General features: G+C 48.6%; 1 long non-coding RNA gene across 1 annotated transcript; it reads left to right on the top strand.

Annotated features, from left to right (window-relative positions):
• The first annotated feature begins 10,136 nt into the window (after positions 1–10,136).
• On the top strand, positions 10,137–16,088 carry LOC141955050 (uncharacterized). Its single transcript, XR_012632337.1, has 5 exons — positions 10,137–10,247; positions 11,879–11,974; positions 13,417–13,542; positions 14,586–14,672; positions 15,496–16,088. It is a non-coding gene; the product is annotated as an uncharacterized LOC141955050 (long non-coding RNA).
• The last annotated feature ends 6,378 nt before the right edge of the window (positions 16,089–22,466 follow it).

The raw sequence follows: 22,466 nt of genomic DNA, 5'->3' as shown, positions 1-22,466 counted from the left end.
AAAGGAGCGTGAGAAGAGTGCTTTATTAGAGACACTGCTTCAGACTCAGGGAGAGCGAAGAGAAGCCAACCAGCAGCTGGAGCAGCTCAGGCGGGAGGTGAAAGAGCAGCGCGAGGACGGGCAGGTAAGTCTGACTGGTCGGGCGGGTTGAAGGAACAGGCCGTTGGCAACTGGACGTGAGCTGAGAGTGGCTGAGAGAAGCAGGTAACAGAGTGAAGGGCAGTAACAAGGACATAAAGCCTAAGTGCTGTGAGCGAGGAGGCAGGGACTGCTGCAGGCACGGAAAGCACAGAGCCTGATGATCTCCAGAGATCAGCGACAGGGAGTGTTCCAGTGGAAGCAGAGCTGGGTAGAAAAGCAGAAGTGGCTGAATGAATGGGACTTTGGGACAGAAAGAAGAAAAAGCTGAACGTGCTGGCAGGTCCCAGTAGTTTGCTCTCCATTTGTGTCTGCAGAACATCACAGAAGAACTGCAAGCAGAGCTGCAGGAAACTCAGAGTAAGATGCAGGCAGTGGAGAAGAGGCACAAGGAAGAAATCAAACCCATGAAAGAGGAAATTACTGTCCTCCTTCAGCAGAGGGATGCTCTACAAAACCAGGTGAGTGAAACAGCAATAGCTGCTGCAGTCATCAACCAGGTGGTCTCTGCCCAGGGCAGAGCAGCCGGCGATGGGGTCAGTCCCTCTGGCTGCCATCACCTTGTGGTCTCCGTCTCAGCTGGGCTGATGGAGACTGACCAGCCAGCTGCTGCCCTGGACAGATGGGCTGCTCTTTTTGTCCGTTTGCCAGCACTCCTCAGAAGGGATTTCTGCTGGCCTGTTACTGCTAGCCTTGTTATTTAAGGTGCTTTTTCAGAGGAACATGGTGACCCACTTAGATTTTTAAACAAGCCAGCTGTATCCATCGTGAGTCTGGTGCTTTCATGAAAGGGTGAAATTTAAGGTTGTACTTTCCCTTTCCTCACAGTATATGATATGGCTGATGTGGCTGACAGTGGCAAGCTGTAGTCTTTGACTGCTCTGTTGTGTTTTACTTGAGGTGGAAGAGTTGACATCTCAACTAGCAGCCTCTGAAGAGTCCCAGCAAGTGATTGGCTGCAAAGCTCAGCAAGATCTGAGTGAGGCACAGGAACTGTCAAGGCAGAAGGTGCTGGAGGTTGTCACCTCCAGAAGATCCTGGAGGAGAAGAGGAGTCAGTGGGAGAAGGTAGAACATCAGAACAAGGTGTTGCAAGGGTGTCTGGAGGGATCATTAAAATGACCAGTATCACAGACGTTGTGGAGAGACCACAGACCACCGTAAGAGCAGAAGAATATTGTTTATATCAGTAGTTGTTTTTTAGTTTAATTTTTCCAGTTGCATCCTTCTGAATAAGTAGGACACCTGGGAGTTCCCCCTCCTGGACGCCGGGGTCCCCCACAGCATCCTCTGTCCCCCGCAGCCTGTGGGCCCGGCGGTTCAGCCTTCTGAGCAACCGGGTGACACGGCTGGACGGGGATGGGGACGGTGACACCAACCCCCTGCGCCCCTCCAGCTGCTGCTGGCTGCCTGCGCTGGCACACTTGGAGGGGGAGGCCCTCTGCCACCCTGATGTCCCCTCCTGTCCCCGTCCCTGTCCCCATCCAGTCCCTGTCCCCATATCCCTGTCCTCATCCCGTCCCTGTTCTTGTCACCATTTCTTCTCTGTCCTGGTCCTTGTCCACATCCCTGTCCTTGTCCCCATTCCTAGTGGTTTTAACCCACAAACCATTTATTTCCTGGGGGGGGCCTGGTCCTGCCCTGCAGGGGACCAGGACACCTGTGGACACCTGTTCCCCTCCCCAGGGCAGTGGCTGTCCCAGCTGGGTGCTTGCTGAGTTGGGCAATAAAATCCCTTCTTTGTCCCCCTTTTGTCCTTCCATGTGTTTCATGTGTGTCCCAAGTGTCCCCCCCCCCATGTCCCTGGTGTCCCCAGTGTCCCCAACGAGGCTGACAGCTTCATAGGAGCCTTTTATTGGGGAGCAGGGATGTCTGGTCCCCCTCAATTCTTCTTGGGCCTGGAGACCTGAGCCAACACCCACAGAGAGTAGCAGGTGCCTGCTAGGACAGGGGGGTTCAGGGACACCCTGCCCCCCACAAGGGACCCTGCCCCCTGGGACCTGTCGTGGATGAAAGTATTGACACGGTAATGATTTAGTAAGAAATCTGGATTTATTTATAACTAACAGCCATTTATCATTACAAAATAATTCAGAAATGTTGAAAGAAAGAAAAGCGACTTATTTGCAGATTCTACAGTGACAAGATGCACCCTAACTTACTTAATGGTACCTTAACATATACATATACATGCAGCTACACAAAATGGACAAGCACATGCACAGAGGCAAAAGTATTTGGATCCAGTAGAATGGAGCACGTACCCACACCCCAATAAACAGAGAAAGAACGGGTGAAAGAGAAGCGAGCTCAAAGAAAAATTTCCCTCCTCTCGAGTTTAGAGCAAATACCCCCAATGCCTCGGCATTCCTCAGCGGGCGATAACTGGGACTCGAGCGGGTGGACTTCACCCGGCCTTCCCTCAACTCTGGCAGCAGAAACACCGTAAGAGTTTTGGTACCCGAGAGGCTCCCAGCTCAGGGGAGATGCTGGTCACAGGCTGCTGCCATCCAGGAGAGCTCAAAGCGTCTCCCTGGTGGTTGCAGTTTATAGGGTGCGAGATAATTGACTTTTGTCAGATCCCTCCTGGTGCCTTCCAGCAAGAACTTGATGAATGTGCAGTTCTGTAATTGTTCCATCTGACCCCCTCCCAGGCACAGGTGTGCCAGGCCTTTAGGAGCTGATGGGCCGTTTTAACTGTTTCTGAGCAATCGGGAGGGCAGGAGCCAGGCACTTCATCGTTATCAGTCCTTATCTCCAGGGATGGGGGTACAGCTCGGGGGAGGGGGCTGGAATCACACCCAGCACCAAGCAGCCCAACAAGGAGGGGTGGGGGGGGTAGAGTTGCATTACTACACCATCAAATTGACACAATGCTTTCAATTTGTCTAAATAACTCCTTGGATCTGACTTATTCTCATGGCTGGCTTTTCCAGCATTCAGTATCCAGTTAGTAAGGCAGAAAGATGGATGTAGGGGGCCTCATCCTCAGTGGTGCACAGTGACAAAGGTTCCGCTTTGGCACAGGACAATTCTCTGACAACTGATTCACGGAAAAAAAGACTCTACAACTCGAATAGAGTTATACAGCAGGGATATGTTTACTCCGGTGCCGGGGTGCAAGGGGATCTCTCCACAAAGCTTGCACCCCCACTGCACATTTTACCAAAAAATTATTGAGTGTGAATATCCATATTCATTGGGTTACATAACACAAACATACATATGCATGAGTAGGGCTGGGTTAGCATCATGTTTCTCCTAGAATCACAGAATCATCTAGGTTGGAAAGGACCCTGGAGATCATCTAGTCCGGCCGTTCTCCTAGCACAGTTCCCACCTACAGCATATCCTTAAGCTCCAAATCGACCCTACTCTTGAACACCTCCAGGGATGGGGACTCCACCACCTCCCTGGGCAGCCCATTCCAACGCCTCACAACCCCTTCTGGAAAGCAATGCTTCCTAATATCCAGTCTGAACTTTCCCTGGAGCAACTTGAGGCCATTCCCTCTTGTCCTGTCGCTTTCTACTAGCTAAAGAGGCTCAGGCCCAGCTCTCTGCAGCTTCCTTTCAGGTAGCTGTAGAGGGTGATGAGGTCTCCCCTCAGCCCCCTCTTCTCCAGACTAAACACCCCCAGTTCCCTCCGCCGCTCCTCACAGGACATGTGTTCCAGACCCTGCACCAGCTTTGTAGCCCTTCTCTGGACATGTTCGAGTAACTCTGTGTCCTTTTTGTAGTGAGGGGCCCAAAACTGAACCCAGGAATCGAGGGGCGGCCTCACCAGTGCCAAGTACAGGGGTCAGATCCCTTCCCTGTCCCTGCTGGCCACGCTATTGCTGACACAAGCCAGGATGCCGTTGGCCTTCTTGGCCCCCTGGGCACACTGCTGGCTCCTGTTCAGCTGGCTGTCAATCACCCCCCAGGTCCCTCTCTGACTGGCAGCTCTCCAGCCACTCCCCCCCAAGCCTGTAGCCCTGCTGGGGGTTGTTGTGGCCCAAGGGCAGCCCCCGGCATTTGCCCTTATTGAAGCTCATGCAGTTGGCCTCGGCCCATGGCTCCAGCCTGTCCAGGTCTCTCGAGCCTCCCCACCCTCGAGCAGATCAACACTCCCGCCCAACTGGGTGTCATCTGCAAACTGACTGAGGGTGCACTCGATCCCCTCGTCCAGATCATCAATAAAGATGTTAAACAGGAGTGGCCCCAAAGCTGAGCCCCGGGGGACACCACTCGTGACCGGCCGCCAGCTGGATTTAACTCTGTTTACCACAACTCTCTGGGCTCGGTCATCCAGCCAGTTTTTTACCCAGCAAAGTGTGCGATTGTCCAAACCTCGAGCAGCCATTTTTGCCAGGAGAATGCTGTGGGAAACGGTGTCAAAAGCCTTGCTAAAGTCAAGGTAAATTCCATCCACAGCCCTTCCCTCACCCAATAAGCAGGTCGCTCTGTCATAGAAGACCAGGTTTGTCAGCAGGACCTGCCTTTCATAAACCCATGCTGACTGGGCCTGATCCCCTGGTTGTCCCTCATGTGTTGCATGATGGTGTTTAGGATGAGCTGCTCCATCAGCTTCCCGGGCACCGAAGTCAAGCTGACAGGCCTGTAATTTCCCGGATCATCCTTCCGACCCTTCTTACAGGTGGGCGTCACGTTGGCCGATTTCCAATCAGTCGGGACCTCCCCGGTCAGCCAGGACTGCTGGGAAATGATGGAAAGTGGCCTGGCGAGCACCCCAGCCAGCTCCTTCAGCACCCTCGGGTGTATCCCATCGGGTCCCACAGACTTGTGTGTGTCTGTGTGATGCAGTAGGTCACTGACTGTCTCCTGGATTGCAGGGGGGTCGTTCTCCCAGTCTCTGTATTCTGGCTGCGGAGGCTGGATTTCATCAATACAACTAACCTTGTTATTAAAGGCTGAGGGAAAGAAGGCATTAAGCACCTCAGCCTTCTCCTCGTCACTTGTTACCAAATTTCCTCCTGCATCTAGCAGGGGATGGAGACTCTCCCTGGACTTTCTTTTGCTACTGACATACCTATAGAAATTTCTCTGTTATCCTTGATGGCAGAGGCCAAATTAATTTCCAGTTGGGCTTTAGCCCTCCTGATTTCCACCCTGCACAGCCTCACAGCCTCTCTGTAATCACTGTGAGTGGCCAGCCCCTTCTTCCAAAGGCTGTAAACTCTCCTTTTCTCCCCGAGTTGCAGCCGAAGCTCCCTGTTCAGCCAGGGTGGTCTTCTCTGGCGTCGTCTTCTCTTAGAGCACCTGGGGACCGCCCGTCCTGAGCCATTAACACTTCCTTCTTACAGAGCGCCCAGCCTTCCGGGGCCCCTGTACCCTTCAGGAGAGTCTCCCAGGGGATCCTGTCAAGCAGGTGCCTAAACAAGACCAAGTCAGCCCTTCTGAAGTCCAGGATGTCAGTCCTGCTTAGCCCTCTCCTGACCTCTCTAAGAAGAGAGAACTCTTTATTTCGTGATCGCTGTGCCCTAGTTGGCCTCCAACCTCCACGTCGTCCACCAGCCCTTCTCTGTTCACAGAGGAGATCCAGTAGGGCACCTTCTCTGGTCGGTTTACTCACCAGCTGCGTCAGGAAGATGTCTCCCACACATTCCAGGAATCTCCGGGACTGGTCTTGTTCTGCCATGTTGTATTTCCAGCAGATGTCTGGGAAGTTAGTTCTAGAGGCTGGTGTCAGCAGTTGATGTTCTCTTTGCACTTGTGCATTGCCTCCTGGGGGGCATCTCCGGGGATCTTTGGGAGGAAGGCTCGTAGTCTTTCTCACTCTGTTTTTTCCCCAGAGCATGCACAGATTCTCATGGCCAATTCCTTGAATAACAAAAGTGTTTTTCAGCCAGTTTACTCATTCTATCTTATCTAAGAGAACCAATAGAACTTCTACCATCCATACATGGCTATCTTTATTCACTACCAAGACTCCAACTAGTTAGAGCACACCTGTTCCCCAAGGGCAAAAACATATTTTGCTGAACATTATAGTTCTTGGTAGATTTTCACAGTGAACTGCTTTGTTTTGATGAACACAGCAGTCCTTGGTAAAATTCCACAGAACACTCTGGGCAAGCAGGATTCTCAGCAAGATTAAAAAATACTATAACTAATACTATAACTTGCTGAAGTGCTAAGGCTTGGACAACTGGCCCAAGCCAGAGCTGACCTATAGACGAATCCTGTATATTTTATAACTGAAAGCCACTGTGCTAGTAGGTATTGTACTAAGTTATAACAGCGCACTTATGCTGATGGAAAAAGTGCTAAAGCTTTGAAGTCCTGAAGCCTGAACAACAGGCCCCAAGCCGAAGCTGTTTAGTGTGTAATCATTAACAGAGTACGTAAACTCGCTAGTGAAAGATGCAGCTTAGACAAAATAGAATCAGGAGTGAGGAGAGAATGTATCCAACTGCCCTTGTTCAGCCTTGTTCAAGGCTGAGAACCCAAGTATCTGGCCTTGTTAGAAACTCCCTTGGTTTCCCCCCCGAGCCCTGGCCAGGCTTTGGGTGGAATCCAACAGGAGGATGAAACCAGAAATTTTCCGCTCGAAACAAAGGTGCCAGCTGTTCTGGCCTGTCGATCTCTGGTCTATAAGGCTGGACCCGCTTGCAGCGACTTTGGCAGCCTCACCTACGGGCGGAGGCACCGCGTAGGATTTCCCCCTTGCCGGGACAGGCTCTGCCAACCCTCGCTGTGACCGGGGCTGCCCCGCGACTGCGGGTCTGGGTGATGGTAACGTGTGCACGTGGGGATGGATCTTTCTTAATCTCCATTCTCTCTCTCGTGTAGTAATGATTTAAGGCATTACCCTGTTTTTTCCTGTTTGCTGCTTTAAGTGCACTATTCTGCCTTTTCTTACTGCATGTTTTCTGTATTACACTGTTATCACTATTTAAAATATGCCTGCTCTTTTCACTCTGGTGTCTGAGTTTAATTGGTATCCTTAATCAGCAGAAACCGCACCGACAGCAAGCCCAGCCTGCTTGTGGTGTGCCCGGCTTGTTCCTCTGCCAGGCTGAATCAGCCGTCAGTGTCAATGAAATGTTGTGGCAACACGTTATCAGAAAAGCCATGGCAAAAGCTGTGTACGGTGTTGGCAGTTTTCTACTTGCAAAATTTTCTTTGAGCTATTGTTTTTGGAGTAGAGGATTATGTTTCTGAGGCATTAGCATATATTGTTAGGAGATATCAAAGGCATTAGTTTTGATACTGCTGTTGGGATAGTTATAGGAGAGTGTGAAAATAAGGTTTGTAATGTATTACAAACACCATTTTGAGGTGTGCTTATGTTTTCAAAATGCAATTTTTGGTCTCTTTTTCCTGATTTCCAGATTCATGGTGGCCGTTCCGAAGGTGGGTGTGGGCACAGACGTGTGGTACAGGAAGGGATCAGCAAGGCAAAGGCAGGAACCATTTTTGAAAGTCTTTAATCGTACATCAGTTCTAGAGGTAGGGTGACAGGAGATAACGCAACTCCTCTTTTTGGAACTTGCTGTGTGTGAATGCATTTAGAAACGGTGAATGTCTACGTGGGACACAAATTCAAGGGACCTAAAATTTTGAAAAATGCTGATGAAAAGACGGGCCAACCATGATATACTTGCAAAGTGCTGTTTGTATCTCTTTATCAAGAGATTCACGGGCGAGTGGTAGTTAATGTTGTTAAGTAGTGTAATTTAATTTCCAAACTTCAGTGTAACTTGATTTCAGAACTTCTGAGTGGTGAAGATAGCAGCCTTTGTGTGACATGTTAGCACTGATGCAGATGACCTGAAAGAGTTGTTCGTCAGCATTAGGTGACTGGTACAGAAGGCTGGTAGTTCCTACTGAAAATGCGGATTTCTAGACAGGCTGCTTGGCATGGAAACATCGGATTACATATCTGTCCATTACAGAAAGTCTTCTAACTTGCCTCTTAACTGTAGCCCTTGAAAGAAGAAAAAATTGCCATCAAAGATCTGTTTTGTTAAGGTTATCTAAGGTTAATATTTTCACAATTTTTAGTGGACTACACGTGCTTGATAGGTAAATGAACAAGGTGGAGTTTGCAGGTTTCTGGTACGACTGTGTGTCTTGCCTGTTAAATACAGGACCGTATTTTCATTTCAGTTCTGGTTGCCAGTGTAATAACATCTCTTCTGCAGAACGAGTAACAAAACTTGGCTGGAAACAACATTCAGGGTAATTCTAACATCACCTTACTGGTTTTTCTGTGGCACCTTCTGTATCTTGTATCTGGAAGCTAAAGTTATTTCTGACTTCTGTGAAAACGCACAGGGTTTCCTGGTGAAGTCTTTAACCTTATTTCACGCTTGGTAAGCTGTGAAATAGATCCCAGGATGTGTCTTTATCTCAGGTAGTGCTGTACGGGGATGGAAAGCCCACTCGCTGCTGCAGCTGCCATCTTGCGTATCACTGTATGGACAGCACGCGTGTTGATTTTTGACATGAAACTCAATAGGAGAAGGACTGGGACTCTTCTGCTGTTTCATTTTTGGTAAAAATCAAAATGAGACTAGGAGAATAAAACCCAATCAGGGCAAGAATTGACTTTCTTCTTGCCTGGCAGCCTAACTCTGTTAGTTCTAGAAGTCGTTATATCACGCAAGTGAGAGGCAGTTAAAAGTGAGAGCTGACACAGATCCTGGCTAGGTTTCAGCAGTGCTAACTCTTTGTATTTCTTGCCTGGTTTCGATGTCTGCTTGCTAACTTCTTCCTTTCAACTGCAAGGCTGGGTTGTTTGGTTTTGTTTGTTGTGTTTTGTTGTGGTTTTTTTTTTAATTTCTTTGAAGTGTTTTGACCTGATGTCAGAAGCATCTTCACATTCAGAGGAACGGGTTGGCAGTGCGGATGAAATTCTCAGAAAGGTTGAGCTGGCTATTTGTGAAGAACTGAATACCGACTTAAATGCAAGTACCAGTCATGCCTGCTGTGTCATGACTTCTATATATTTGATACATCTTTGATTGCAGTTTAAAGCTTTTCTTAATGTATCAGATGAGTTTATTTGCTACAAGGCAGCATCTTTTTTTGTGGCAGTGTGACAGACACTCACTCAGGCTGCTCCCCAGAGAGAAGAGAACGTGTTTTCCAGGCAGCAGGCAGCAAACAGCTTTGGGTTACAGGAACTTACCTGTATGTATGACTTAACTAACCTGTATGTATGGCTTAGCTAGGAAACCGGGGAAACTCATTCTTCCCTTGCTATGTGCAGAGAAGTTTTCTTTGAACTGTACTGAGTTTTGGTGTTGGTGTTGAAAATACACGTGATGAAAAGTGAGTTTCTGTTTATAATAATGGGATCGCTTCTCCACGAGAATGTGTATGGATACATTTATTTTTTCCAGTCCGATGAGGTGAATGGTTTTTTAACTGCTTTCATTTTGCATGGGACAAGTGTTCTTGTCTTACCGATAATAATTTTCTATGCTTCTGTTATTCTTTTTCCCAGTTATTTACCTTTTCTGATCAGGATTTCTTCCGTTTTCTTTTGCTAACTCTGAGATATTCCATTGTCTCTGCAGTGAGAGTCCCTGCTGGGCCAGAGAATAGCCACGTCAGCAAAAGTTGAACTTGTCCTTTGATGTAGCATCATACTAAGAGCAAACCATTAGTTTAGTCTGCTTGTGACTGCTTTCTGTGATAGAACCAGTGACTCTCAGAAGAATGGCTGCATGCTTTAATATTTCATATCTATTCAACTGTGCTATCCTAAAAGAACTTCTGTCACAGCACCTGGAGTAAGAAATTGGACTTCTGCATGGAAGTCCAATCAGTTTTATTCTCTTGAAACTATTGGATGAACTCTTAGACTTGCTAACGCCCCTTTCAGAATCTCTTTAAGAAGAGAGAGAAAAATCTGGTCACTGAATTTTCTTTTCCGGTAACAATGGAATTTCTCAGTAAAGGTTTTGCATCTTACATGTTGGCGTGTATGAATGAAGAACGACTCTCATTCTTTCATTTCTCTCTGTGTAATTAAATGCAGGAGCATGATGAAGCAGAGAAGGGAATAATGAGTGCTTACAATAAAGTCGTACATGAAGTTCATCAAGAGCAAAATATGATCACGGTCATACAGAACAGATACTTGGCCAGCGTTGAGGTGAGTTTATGCCTTATTTCTGCCACTAATCTATACTAGTAACCATTTCTGACATAGTTTATTTTTGAAAGAGGTCCTCTAATCTCTTTATAGGGAAATTCTAGGAGTACGTTGGTGATGAGAGACTGGTGGGGTTAAACCTTAACAGCTGCAGTTGTGCGTTACCTGAGCCAATGCTTCATTTCATTTAAATACAACGATACTTTTTTAAAAACTAAAAACTAGTGGAAGCTGGAACCTCTGGATTCATTACAAATCAGTACAATGTAATTTAAGGGGATTGAGCTTTAAGCAGAATGTTGGTTCTCCAGAAGGTTGTTAATGTAATTAAACTGAATTCTTCTGCGGGGAAGGGCCCTGGAAAGCTGGATTCAGGTAGGCTTCAGGCAGTTTCTCTAATGCATTGGGCTAAAGCATATTAAAATGGAATGCTTGAACACTTTCTGATTTATTTTTTTTTTTTTCATTTTCCTCCTTGCTCAAAAAACTTGCTGAGGAATGGCTGAATAGAAAACCCGATAGTAAAAACTTATTATCAGTTAAGGAAACTGTGAAGAGCTTAAGGTCCCAGTTAAGGCAGAAGCTGTTTGAAAAGAACAACTTTGAGCAAGTATGAAAATGTTCCAGTGTTGGTGGCTTTGTCTGTTGTTTTTTAAATTGGTTTGGAAAGTTTAATTTTGTCTATTCCATGTAAGTGGTAATTATATAGAACAGTTTGTGTTTTCTGGCCTGAATTTTGCCTTTCACTGTGGAAGTTTTAGGCTTCAGCCTTAGTTCTCAGCTTTAGGCTGAGACGAAGCCTGAATGGCTTAAAAAGGAAAAAAAAGGTCAGTTCATAGCCACTTTTCAGTGCCCGGTCATGGCACTGGGCTTTAACTCAGTCCCTGTGGTGAGGGTTGAACAGTTTTGTCCATCTCTCTTTACTGTGCTGGTTGTGTGATTACTTTTAAGTTTTTACTTTGTGGACAATGCGTGTGCCTCCACTTTGATGACAGAAGTCAGTGTCTGTTCTAGTTTTCAGGGTTCTCCACTGCCCGTCAGAAAAGTCCAAAGCATGTAAATATTACCCCTGCTTCAGTGCTGTCTGTTTGATTGCACATTCATTACTCTGGTCATGCTTAAGGAAAAAAAGAACCTGCATCTGTCTCTCTGTAAGCATGTAAAGGGGCAGTAGGCTTCCCGGAGGGATTTGAAGTGAGACACGCTGATGAAACCCATTGAGAAACGGATTCTTGGATAATGAGGTGACATGAGGAAAAGGCCTGCTCCTGGGAGAAGGAAGTGAATGGATTAGGGAACCTGGCATTGCTGGCAGATGAATGATGTTGCTGTTATCATATGTGATCAGCTAATTAAAAAAAAAAAAGCTCTTTGACTTAGGAAACAAGCAGGCAAATGGCTAGAACCTTTGGTGTGTCACATAAATAAAGAGAACAACGTCCTCAGAGGTTGGGTTTTAAGAGAATCTCTTGGGTTTCCAGGAAGGAGACTGAGTAAAATACGCATCTGAGAATATGTTCAACTCCAGAAGTGTGATGTGGAAGCTGGTTTTTAATCCTGATATAGTAGGTTACTGTTTGGTATGATAGCAGAATGAGAATTACACACTAACTTTGTTATTCCTAATGCAGCCTGCTGATTACAGTGAGTTTGAAATGAAAAGAAAGGAAATTGCTGATCTGCAAAATAGGGTTCTTCAGGAAATATCTAAGGAACAAGAAGAATATGTAAGTATTAAACTACTCAGGCAACTAAAACAAACCTGTATGAAGCACATCTGCATTTCAATTGCTTTAATGTGCACTCTGGGTAAAGCAAAAAATGTGATTTTTTCTGTTGTTGGATGTTATTATGGCCCTTTTTTTGGTGAAACCTATGGGAGAAGGCAGGGAGGCTGATCAGTTTTATCTCTGTTTGAACACGGTTTCTTAAACCTTTCCCCCCTTCCCTACTACATAAGACGGTGAGGTGAAAAAAAAAAAAAAAAAAAAAAAAGTGAGCTGTAGTTCTCACCCCAGAAGAGCTACAGGTAAAATTGTAAGCTCGGTTGCTGAAGAAAGACTGTATTTCTTGCAAGAAGGGGAACGTTTCCCTGTGACTAGGTTAAAACAGGCTTTTACCCCGAAGTGAAGGAGATCACCCTTTCTCTGAGTCCTTTATATCGAGTAAAGAATGGGAAACCCTTGCCTTGTGAGCGGGTAGAAGGGCACCAGAATTTGTGGTGGTGACATATCTATGTCTGCAGAGACAACATTTGTGTGTAAGAGTTACCTTGCAGCATTACAGCTGTGTGAGGTCTGGAGATGCGTGAGATGCTGGCCTGCTCTGTGTTACTACTTGATTTCTGTCTTTCCCCACTTACCCATAATGAAGTTGTTTTCCTTTGCTTAGGCCCAGCAAAGTCTCTTCTAGAAAAGATGAAATGTTTTCCGCGGTAGTGCATGAGCTGTTTGGGGCCTTAAGACTTCCCACCTTCAAGAGATTTCAAAAATCTGCCTGTGTTGTACTGCTGTATTCTTGCTGTGTGTTGGTGGGTTTTTTTTTTCCTTTTTTTAAAAAACCAAACAAAAGAAGGAAATGGCAGTGTTACTTTGAGTGATGCTGTTGAAGGAGGCACAGTCGTGGTCCATGTACATTTGAATGTCCCGGCTATACAAGGCACATGTCCGTGTGTGTTTATATATGTCAGAAAGCAGTGACCTGAACCTGTGGGCCTTGTTTCCTTCATTTAGGAGAAGCTTACGTATTTGGTACAGAGATGGTTGCCTGGGTTACCACTTCTTTATCCAGAGCTAGGAATTCTAAACTCTGTGGTAAGCAGAGACTGTGTGAATGCCCTGTCAGTTATTGTTTCGGACGCTGTCAGGGCTCTGCACCAGCAGTGCTCTGCACCGTCTCTGTTCATGTGGGGGACATACACCCTGACCGTTGTCTGCTGGGCTCTTCCTCCTCCTCCCCTTCTCTGGGAGATGGCTGAGGAATGCATTTCATCAGCTGCCTCATCATGGCCAGCCTCTCGGTGACAGACAGATGTTTTTTCACATGTCCCAGCTGCTTTTGCGCCTTGCGGAGCTGGCTGAGGAAGAGGAGAGGTAGTCAAAGCCTCTGAATCTTACCTGCTGTTAAATGCCGCGCGCTTACCCTGCATCTGTGTGTGCTTGTGCTTCAGAGCTCCGGCGGACTTCTGACACGCAGCCTGGAGCGAGGCCTCTTGGATGCTGAGCCCTTGCAGGAACTGAGCCCGCAGTGACCTTTAGTGTGTCCAGCAGTTCAGGGCCAGAAGGTTCTTTTAAAGGTAATGTTGGTGCTGGCTTTCAGTTAGCGCTGCAAGCGAGGCCTTGGCTGATTAACGTGCTGGTCCTGACTGAACTCTGCTGTTCCTGTCGTGTCCCTGTATTTAACAGCCCTTTTCTGATGGCAGAGCTTTTTGTCAGGGCCTGTAGAGCATGAAGCATTGTTTTCCTTCTCAATTGCTTCCAGGTTCTTTTTTTAACTTCTTCTGAGGACTGTTGCAGTGAACAGTGCTTCCCCTCTGCTGTCTGTTCTTTCTGGTACCTGGTGGACGTTTTATCTGTTCCTTACTCCTGTCTCTTTGGAGAGGCTGGTTTGTCTTCCTGATGGTTTCACTGAGATAGTTCGGGAACTGCTGCTTTTCCCTTACTCTGCTTCTCTACCAATCCGCTAGCAATTGGGAAGCCAGGGGATTCAGTATTACAGGAGGCATGGTTGTAAATATTCTTCTTGCTTTTGACTTGTTTCATTTAAATCTCAGATTAGAGACACGCTCCCTGTTCTGTTGGTACAGACTTTCTAAGAGTTAGTAAGAAAATATGGGGACAGTCTGTGACATTGGAATTGAGTTCTGTGTTAAGAGAAAGTCATTCGATGGCACCTAACAATATGCATTTCTTCAAAACCAAAAAAAGGTCAGTAATGTCACAGGCATCAGGAGTAATAGCTTGGCTCTCTGTTTTGGCTTTAAGGGCTACTCTGTGTGTGTAAGCTCGGAAGCCAGAGTGATAGAAGGAATCACCAAGTATCACAGGGCTCGGAATCAACAGAAGGAGAAATCTGGACTGTTGCAGGTGTTGTTCCTTCTTTTCTGCAAGGCAAGATTCAGACTGATGATCTTGATTTCTGGTTTCACTTGCAGTTGGACCTTAAAGCTTTAACATATTTCAAGTGGAGCATTGAATCAGAAAAATATTTCCTTTCTGAGTAAAACTTAGTAAACACAATGAATTGATTTATTGCACTAGTGCATGTTAAACTTCCCAGTATTCCTGATTTTTGAAACATTTATCCTTTTTTGGGTTTGTTTTTTTGTTGTTGTTGAAGTCTGATCCTTTGGTATATATAGCGGTCCCATGCTACCCAGGAGCAGGTCTGGGAGCTTTACAAGCTGATACACCATTAACTTCAGAAGTAAGTATAACAACTTAGACTAACAGCATTTATTTTGTATGCCTGTGAACTGAACTCTTACTGTTCTGCTGTATCTTACGGTGCTGATGCTGTTCCACCAGCGTCTTCCTTTGGTGGCTGACCGTGACTGGCAGAGTTGCACAGGATAGCTTGACTGGCATTCTCAGCATCTGGTCAGGCAGTAGTTTATAACTTCCTCAAAGAGATTTTGCTTGGATACCTTTTTTTTTTTTATTTAATTGAAATTAATGCCTCAGCTGTATTTCTAGTACATCCTAAAAGTACTGGAGCTGAACATGTGAGATGTTCAGGGACAGGCATTCTGTATTGAAGTTTTAGAGTACGCTGTGTGTGTAAATTTTTTTTTTTTCCCTCTTCTCCCTCCCTTTATCCCCCTCCTTTCCCTTTCCCTTTCCCTCTTCCCCACACAGTGTAGGCAGTTTGGGTGGTTGTCCCTTCTCAAAGAAGCAGTAGCTCGAAGTCTTTTCTCCAGTTCTGTTTGCTGGCTTGGACCTACTTGTGAAAGTCCAAGTTGCGTGTGGAGTGGTGTGGGGGTTTTCTGTTTGTTTTCCCTCCATATTTTTTCATGTTAGTGATATGTTAATCACTGGCTGCATTTTTTTCCCCTCCCTGGCTGTGCAAGTCATAATAATCTTACTGGGAATGAATTCATACTTCATAAAACAGAATTGGCATGAATTTTGAATGTGTACAAACCTAAAAGAAAAAAAAAAAGTTTTAGTTCTGGATAGAAGCTTACTGGATACTGTGCTTTGTTTTTTCTGTGTCAATCTTTTAATAAACATACAAATTAAATCATTAGGAGGCATTAGAAGTGATGAAAGGAGTGGCGCAAGGTCTGCAAACGTTGCTTGGAGCTAATACAGTACATGGATCTTTGCATGAGAAAAATGTTTTTGCTGTGAATCGAAAACGAGGAGTCCTTGGAGACTCTGATTTCACAAAATCCGAGGTACAAACCCCATCCTTCAGTGACTTTTTAGTCAGAACTACGTATCAAAACAGACATCTGTGCGATTCAAAAGGTTTATTGGTAAACATTGTGCTGAGCAGTGAGACTCCTGTTTCATATTTTGGATAGGGTTGGGCAGTTTGAGTCTTGTTGAAGTTTTTGTAAACTTGATCTAACCTTGGAGGGGAAGAAAAGAATTACTGAGTGTGGGCTCTGGTCAAGCGAACCAGTGGAACAAAAAAGAGCAGGTGCAGTAGCTGTTTGCTGTCTGTCTGTCTTGTGTATGTACTGGTAATCAGCATCATCAGAGGCGAGAGTCAGAACTCGTGTTTGAAGAGCTGGTCAGGCTCGTATGAAGTCTTTGCCTTTCTGTTTTATAGGTGATGGGGTTCTAGGATGTGTTTTCATCTGTTGCGGTATTTGGTAAATTAACAGGATTTTACATGTTGCCCACATATACCTGCAGTGATACGTACTTCTGATTTAGTCCTCAGTTTCTGCAGTAAAGACTTTCATAGCTGTTCCTGGGGAAAATCTAACATTCTTTAAGCACACGAGCTATTTTCTCGCTATTCATTGTGTTTACAAAGCAAAGTCTCCAATAAGGGGATCTGCTGTAGTCACCTTTTTGACTTTCTAAACTCGAGCTGTTTGAGCGAAGCCACTTTTGTGCTAGAGGTCTGCTTCATGCTTACTTAATTTTAAAACATTAATATATGTTATAGTATGTCCTATTAATATAATAAACCTAACAAACATTAATTTTCATTGAGAACCCTTATTTGTGCTTTGGAAGTGCATTATCTGTTAATCTCATGAAGAGTGTCAAATCTTTGGACAGCAAAATCTGCTTCCCTCGAAATAAATTTCAGTTTTTCAGCAGAGAGATGCTTTAAAAATTCTCAACCGCTGAATTTTCTGAAAGGTCGTACTCAGTACAGATGTGTCATTGTGAAAATTGCAAGGGCTGAGGAAGACTGTCTCTCTCTTTACTCCTCCCTGCAGGTATGGGCTGTGCTGAGCAGAGCAGCTCCTGTGTGACAGAGCGGGAAAGTTCCACCAGTGGGTCACAGCCTGGATCCAGTTTGTGCCTTGGCTCTAGGGGTGTCAGTACTGCTCGGTGCTGGTACTTTCTGCATGATCACGACTGCATGAGTGGAGCTGGTAACTGATGTGTTACTAAGTACTCTGGGCACGCTGGAGACTAGTGGATGGTGTGGAGGTCGAAGCTGATCAGGCTGCCCCAAGGACAGAGGGGGCAGCTGGAGCGGGGGGCCCTGTGGAGACAGGACGGCCCTGCCCTGGGGCACCTGGGCACGTTTCAAGGGCCGTGTGTCTGGTGAATGCCCTTTGCTTCATTATCCACGAAATGCATGTCACTGTTTCAGGGGGTCCCTGAAGACCCCCCCATGCTCGGGGGGGTGTTTACCGCTCACCACAGGGTTGGGGGCTCAGTGTCAGCTTAGGCAGCTGAAATGTAGGGGTCCCCTCACCCCCAAACGCCCCCAGACTGAAGTGTGGGGTGAATTCCGTCACCGATGGCCACTGGTTGAATTCGGGGTCCCCAGGGGAGAGCTCAACGCCGGGTAACCGAATCTTCCCCTCCTTGGGTTGGGAGATGGGGGGCTCTGGTGTGGACCCCCGGGGAGGAACCCACCCTGGGCACCCGGTGCCGGGTCTTGCCGTCTGCTTCGCCATTGACACGGGGCAGGGCGTCCACCAGCCACCAACACCAAGAGCGCCTTCTTCATGCCGCCCATCCTCATCCTCCCCTCGCCTTCCAACCCGCTCCCAGCAAAACCTGTGCCGAATGTTGGCAGTTTGACCCTAGGCTGGTGTCCTGGTGCTGTGTCCTTCCCGGTGGTCTCCTCCATCCCATCCATCCCCGGTGGCGCCAACTCCAATGCCGGCACCTTCAGCGCCGACACGCCGCTGGGTTTTGGTATCTTCCAGCTGACGGGATCCACCGGTTGTTTTACTGGTGTGGTGAAACCCACAGTGGGGACGGTGAGCCAGGGGGTCAGCGGTTGCACCCCCCCATCACCCACTGTCCCCCTGGTTTTCAGCTTCAACGGGGTCGTGCCAGGAGACTCCGGCATCTTCCTTCCTGCCGTGCCAGTGCTCAAGCTCTCGGCGCTTGCCCCACGTCTCATCATTTTGAGATCCCCCCTGATGTGGATACCGGGCTGGATCCCCCAAATTTTGGCCATTTCAACCCCCCGCCCAGCTCTGGCCCGGCAGGGAGTTTAGGCAAGGATGGCACACGTTGGCTACCCATCACTGGCAGTGTGATCCCACCTGTGGTACTCAAAGCCGGGGGGTCCCAGGGGACCCCGGTTCTTCTGACCTCCCGTCGTCCCCCCCCAACCCCCCGAATCCCAACCGCGGCAGCTTCATCACTGGGCCGGCATCCTGGGGACCCTCCTCACCACCAGCACCCTCGGCCTCACTCTTGACTCCGAAAGGCGCCAGGGATAATTTGGGGACCTTCAGCTTGACCCCAGTGAAGTGCTCAGGCTTGGCAAGCGGCCCAGGGCAGAGCTGCCCCGTAGGTGAATCCTGTAGATGTGATAACTGATACCCACCGTGCTCGTGGGTGCTGCACTGAGGTATCACCACCCGCCTGTGCTGGTGTAGAGGGTGGAAGTGTTGAAGCCTGAGCAACAGGCCCTGAGCCGAAGCTGCTCGCCCCGTGTGAAATCCTTGGTGGAATGTGTCTGGAAGATGTCGCTGTCTTGAATGTATCTCGATCTGTCTGTGTGCGGGGATGAAATAACAGGGCCGTGGAGACCGTGGCCTGGCCCCGAGGCCTGGTGGGAGACCCTGCGCGTGATCCAAGAGATGAGCAGGGAAACCCCTGAGCTTCTCCCCTGAGCCCTGGCCAGGCTCGGGGGCAATCTCCTGTGAGAGCCAAACCAGATATTCCCGCTCCAAACAAAGGCGCCGGCTCTCCTGCCGGGCTGATTTTGGGGCCAGAAGGCCGGGCCCGCTCCCAGCGCCTCTGGAGGCCTCAGCTCCGGGCGGAGGCACCGCGTAGGATTTCCCCCTGCCCGGGCCAGGCTCTGCAAACCCTCGCTGGAACCGGGGCTGCCCGCGGGGCTGGGGGCTGGCAGCGGGGGCAAGGGCTGAGGGATCTGCCTTAACCCCTGTGCTCTCTCTCGGGCAGGGATGCTCTGAGGCGTTGCCCTGTGCTCTCCTGGTTGCACTGCTCTCCCTTGTCTCACTCCGTGGGCTCTGTATTATTCCCCACACTCTGGAGTTATTTGCAGCAGAAGACGCCGGCTCTTTCCCCTCTGCTGTCGGAGGTTAATCGATATCCCTAATCAGCCAAACAGGGGGACCCGGGGGGACAGAATGTGTGGGGGCCCCCCCAACGCCCTCCCCCATAATCTCTTCCCCTCCTCCTCTTCCTCCTCCTCCAGCCGAAGAGCGTGAGGAAGGCAGCGAGAGCGAAGGGGGAGAGGGCAGCAAGGAGGAGGAGGAGGGGGCCGAAGGCTCCGGGAGCAGCAGCGAGCGGGGCGGGGGGGCTCGGCCCTCAGCGAGGAAGAGGATGAGGCTGAAGATGAGGAGGAGGAGGAAGGTGGCTGGGGGGACCTCCGGGGGGGGCAGTGACACCGCCCGGGCCGCTCGTGACCGGGAGGAGATTTTGGGCAGCAACAGCGATGAGGAGGAGGGGGAGGAAGAGGAGGAAGAGTCCGGGGGGGCAGCGAGGGGGGGACTCCGCACAGCCCCCGCCTGACCCCAGCGAGGCCTCGGAGGACGACGAGAGCCCCAGCGACGCCTCCGACTCCTCCAGCGACAGAGCGGCGTGTCCCCCCTCCCCGTTTTGGGGAAAAACCAGGCACTTTGGGGGGTGTTTCTGGTTTTCTCTTTAATAACGTAGTCAGGGTTAGTAGCCACAGCCGGAACTAAAGTTATTCCTAACAACTTGTGTCTAAAATAACGTTTTCTACCGCAGAGGGCCGCGGCGCTGCGGGTACAAAGGGGGGGCGGGGGGCTGTACCGACGGGGGAGGGGTCCTGGGGCAAAACCCGCAAAGAAACCAACAAAAGATATGGGGAATATTAAATGTGGTGAAAACGCCAGAAAAGCCCCCCTGCCCCCCCCGCTCCCCACCCAAAAAAAAAAAAAAAAAGAGGGGCCAGGAGAGCCCCTCCCCCTCGATCCCCCCCAGTGAGGTCATCAGCCCGGGGAGCCCCTCCCTCCCTCCTCACACGGGGGGGCCCTGCGGCCCTCCCCCCCGGCATGGGGCAAGGGGGTCAAAGTGGGGGGTGGGGGTTGTGTGTTAATCCCCCCCCTCCCCGCAGCTCATTTTTTTTAGGGGGGGGGACGGGGAACTGAGCGTGAGTGGCCATGGAGGGGGTGACACCCCACCCCCAGCACCCTGGGAGGGGCTATGGGTGGGACCCCCGAATTTGGGGGGGGCGGCGCCATCTGATGGTGGAGGTCTTGTCTGTGTCATCTGCAGGGGGGCAGGGAGGGGTGTCAGGGGGTACCTTGGGGGGGCCACATCCCCTTACCCCCCCCATCAAAATCCCTTTCTGTCCCCCTCCCCTGGCACCGCCATCCCCCGCTGTGTCCCCAAATTCACCCTGTCCCTGTGTGTACCCCCCCATAGTCCCTCCTGCCATGGCCCTGTGCCCACCCCCATGCCCTCCCCCTGCCCCTGGATCCCCCCCGTCCCTTTCCCCCCCGGAAATTGTTTTGCGATTTCATATATTCCAATGCAGCCAAAATGTCTCAAGAAATGATCACTCAAACCCTAGTGCCCCAAGGACTTCATTTTCTACAATTTGTAATTTAGATTTTGAAACCTTTAATCCTTTATTTTTTATTTTTTTTTTACAAAGTTCGGCAGTTCTATAGTCCCCATCCCGACATCATCCTCAGTTTGTCCAGCTATTAATAAATCATCTACATATTGTAAAAGCTTTATTTCTGAGGACGGCTTGAATGTCTGCAGTAACTTTTTCTTTTAATGCCTGCCCAAAAAGGTTAGGCGATTCTGTAAACCCTTGGGGAAGCACTGTCCCTCTGAGTTGTTGCTTTCTATTATTAGATGGATCTTCCCATTCAAATGCAAAATAGTCTCTGTTCTCCTCGTCTAGGGGGTCAGGACCAGAATGCATCCTTTAAGTCAATACACTGGACAAATATAGTTCGGGGTGGTTGGTTGAGCAGCATCGAGGGGTTTGCTACCACAGGGAAACGAGCCACAGTTCGCTGATTCACAGCCCCGAAATCCTGCACCCATCTGTAAGATCCGTCTGATTTTAAAACCGGTAAAATAGGTGTATTATGTGGAGACATACAAGGTTCCAATGTGCCTTTACTTATTAATTCGTCTGTAATTGGTTTCAGCCCCTCTCGACCCTTTAGGGGAATGGGGTATTGTTTTATCCGAATTGGTGTCTCCGGATCAATTCTGTCAATTTTAATAGGCTTTATTTCAAGCTTTCCAATCTCTCCTTTTGTATATCAGACTTTAGGATTTAGCTGTTGCTCGTCTCTTTCCGTTAATGTATAACTTTTTTTATTTTTCTTGTACTATTATTTTTTTAATTTCAGCTTCTGGTAGCAATAATAAATCCCCTCGGCATATTTTTTTTACAGTTGATTTTTTTTTTTTTGCACCCCTATTTGCTAAAAATCCAAACTTTTCTCTCTGGGGCTTCGTTTTATTTTTATCGAGCACTCCTTTGATGTCTTTGTCCCCAGAAAATAGAGCTCCCGACTTCCTTATTCTTCTTTAAACACCCTTTTATCCTGCTCATTCTGCTGTAAATGTCCCTTCTTCCCACAATAATAGCATGCTAATTCGTTTCCTCTAGTTACTGCCCCTTTCTTTTCACCACCCGAAGCTCCCGGTAAATCCATTAGAATGAGATCTCAGAGGTTTCTCTGACTGCTGCAAATATTTTCGCCTTTGCTTCCTGCTTTTCTTCGTCTCTCCTCACCTACACTTTCTGTGTTTCTTTCAATAGCTCCTGCAGACTCCGGTCCTGCCAATTGTATACTTTTTCTAACTTTTTCCTGACGGCACCTCACGAATTGGCTACGAATTGAGGGGGGGGGTTTGGTTGGTTGGTTGGTTTTGGTTTTTTAATAAAGCCGCTCCCACGGGGCGTGTCGGCTCTACCCCCGAATACATTTGTAAATTCTTTCTCGATCTTTCCAGCCGACCAGTGGGTGGTTCATCTCTCCCTTGATGTTCGCTAAAGGCTTTATTAATGTTTTGCCCCCGAGGAACTGCTTCTCTAATGCCGGCCACTGTTCAGTTTCTGAGGTCCCTCATATTCTGCCGGCCCTGTTCTTGGTGACCCCAGTGAGGGCGGACACTGGGCCAGTTCTGACCCGCCGGCGGCCCCGCTTGGTTTTGCAGCTCCCACAAACACATTCCGGCTGGTCGAATCATTTGCCTTTCCCCGGTCGTGAATAAGATGCTTCAAACGGACTGTACTTCCTCCCCGGTGTAAGTACTGGGACCTAAACATTGGGCTAACCTCTCAGCTGCTCCGAGAGGATCATCTAATAGAGTCCCCGTGTCTTTTTTAAATTCCGTACATCGGAGGTGTTGAACGGGACTGCCACAAACCCGATGCCTCCTTGGTTGCCTCCGAGGGGCACCTCCCGTGAGGGGTAAAGACGCTCCCTCAGTTACGGCAGTTTTACCTCCTGTACCTGCAGCCGGAGGCAGAAGGGGAACCGCCGGGGCAGGTAAAGCCCCGGGGCAGGTAAAGCCGCCGGGGCAGGTAAAGCCGCCGGGGCAGTTAAGGCCGCCGGGGCAGGTAAAGCCGCCGGGGCAGGTAAAGCCCCGGGGC

The sequence above is a fragment of the Athene noctua genome, unplaced genomic scaffold (genome assembly GCF_965140245.1).
Source record: "Athene noctua unplaced genomic scaffold, bAthNoc1.hap1.1 HAP1_HAP1_scaffold_114, whole genome shotgun sequence".
Classification (NCBI taxonomy): domain Eukaryota; kingdom Metazoa; phylum Chordata; class Aves; order Strigiformes; family Strigidae; genus Athene; species Athene noctua.
This window is presented reverse-complemented; position numbering and strand designations above follow the sequence as displayed.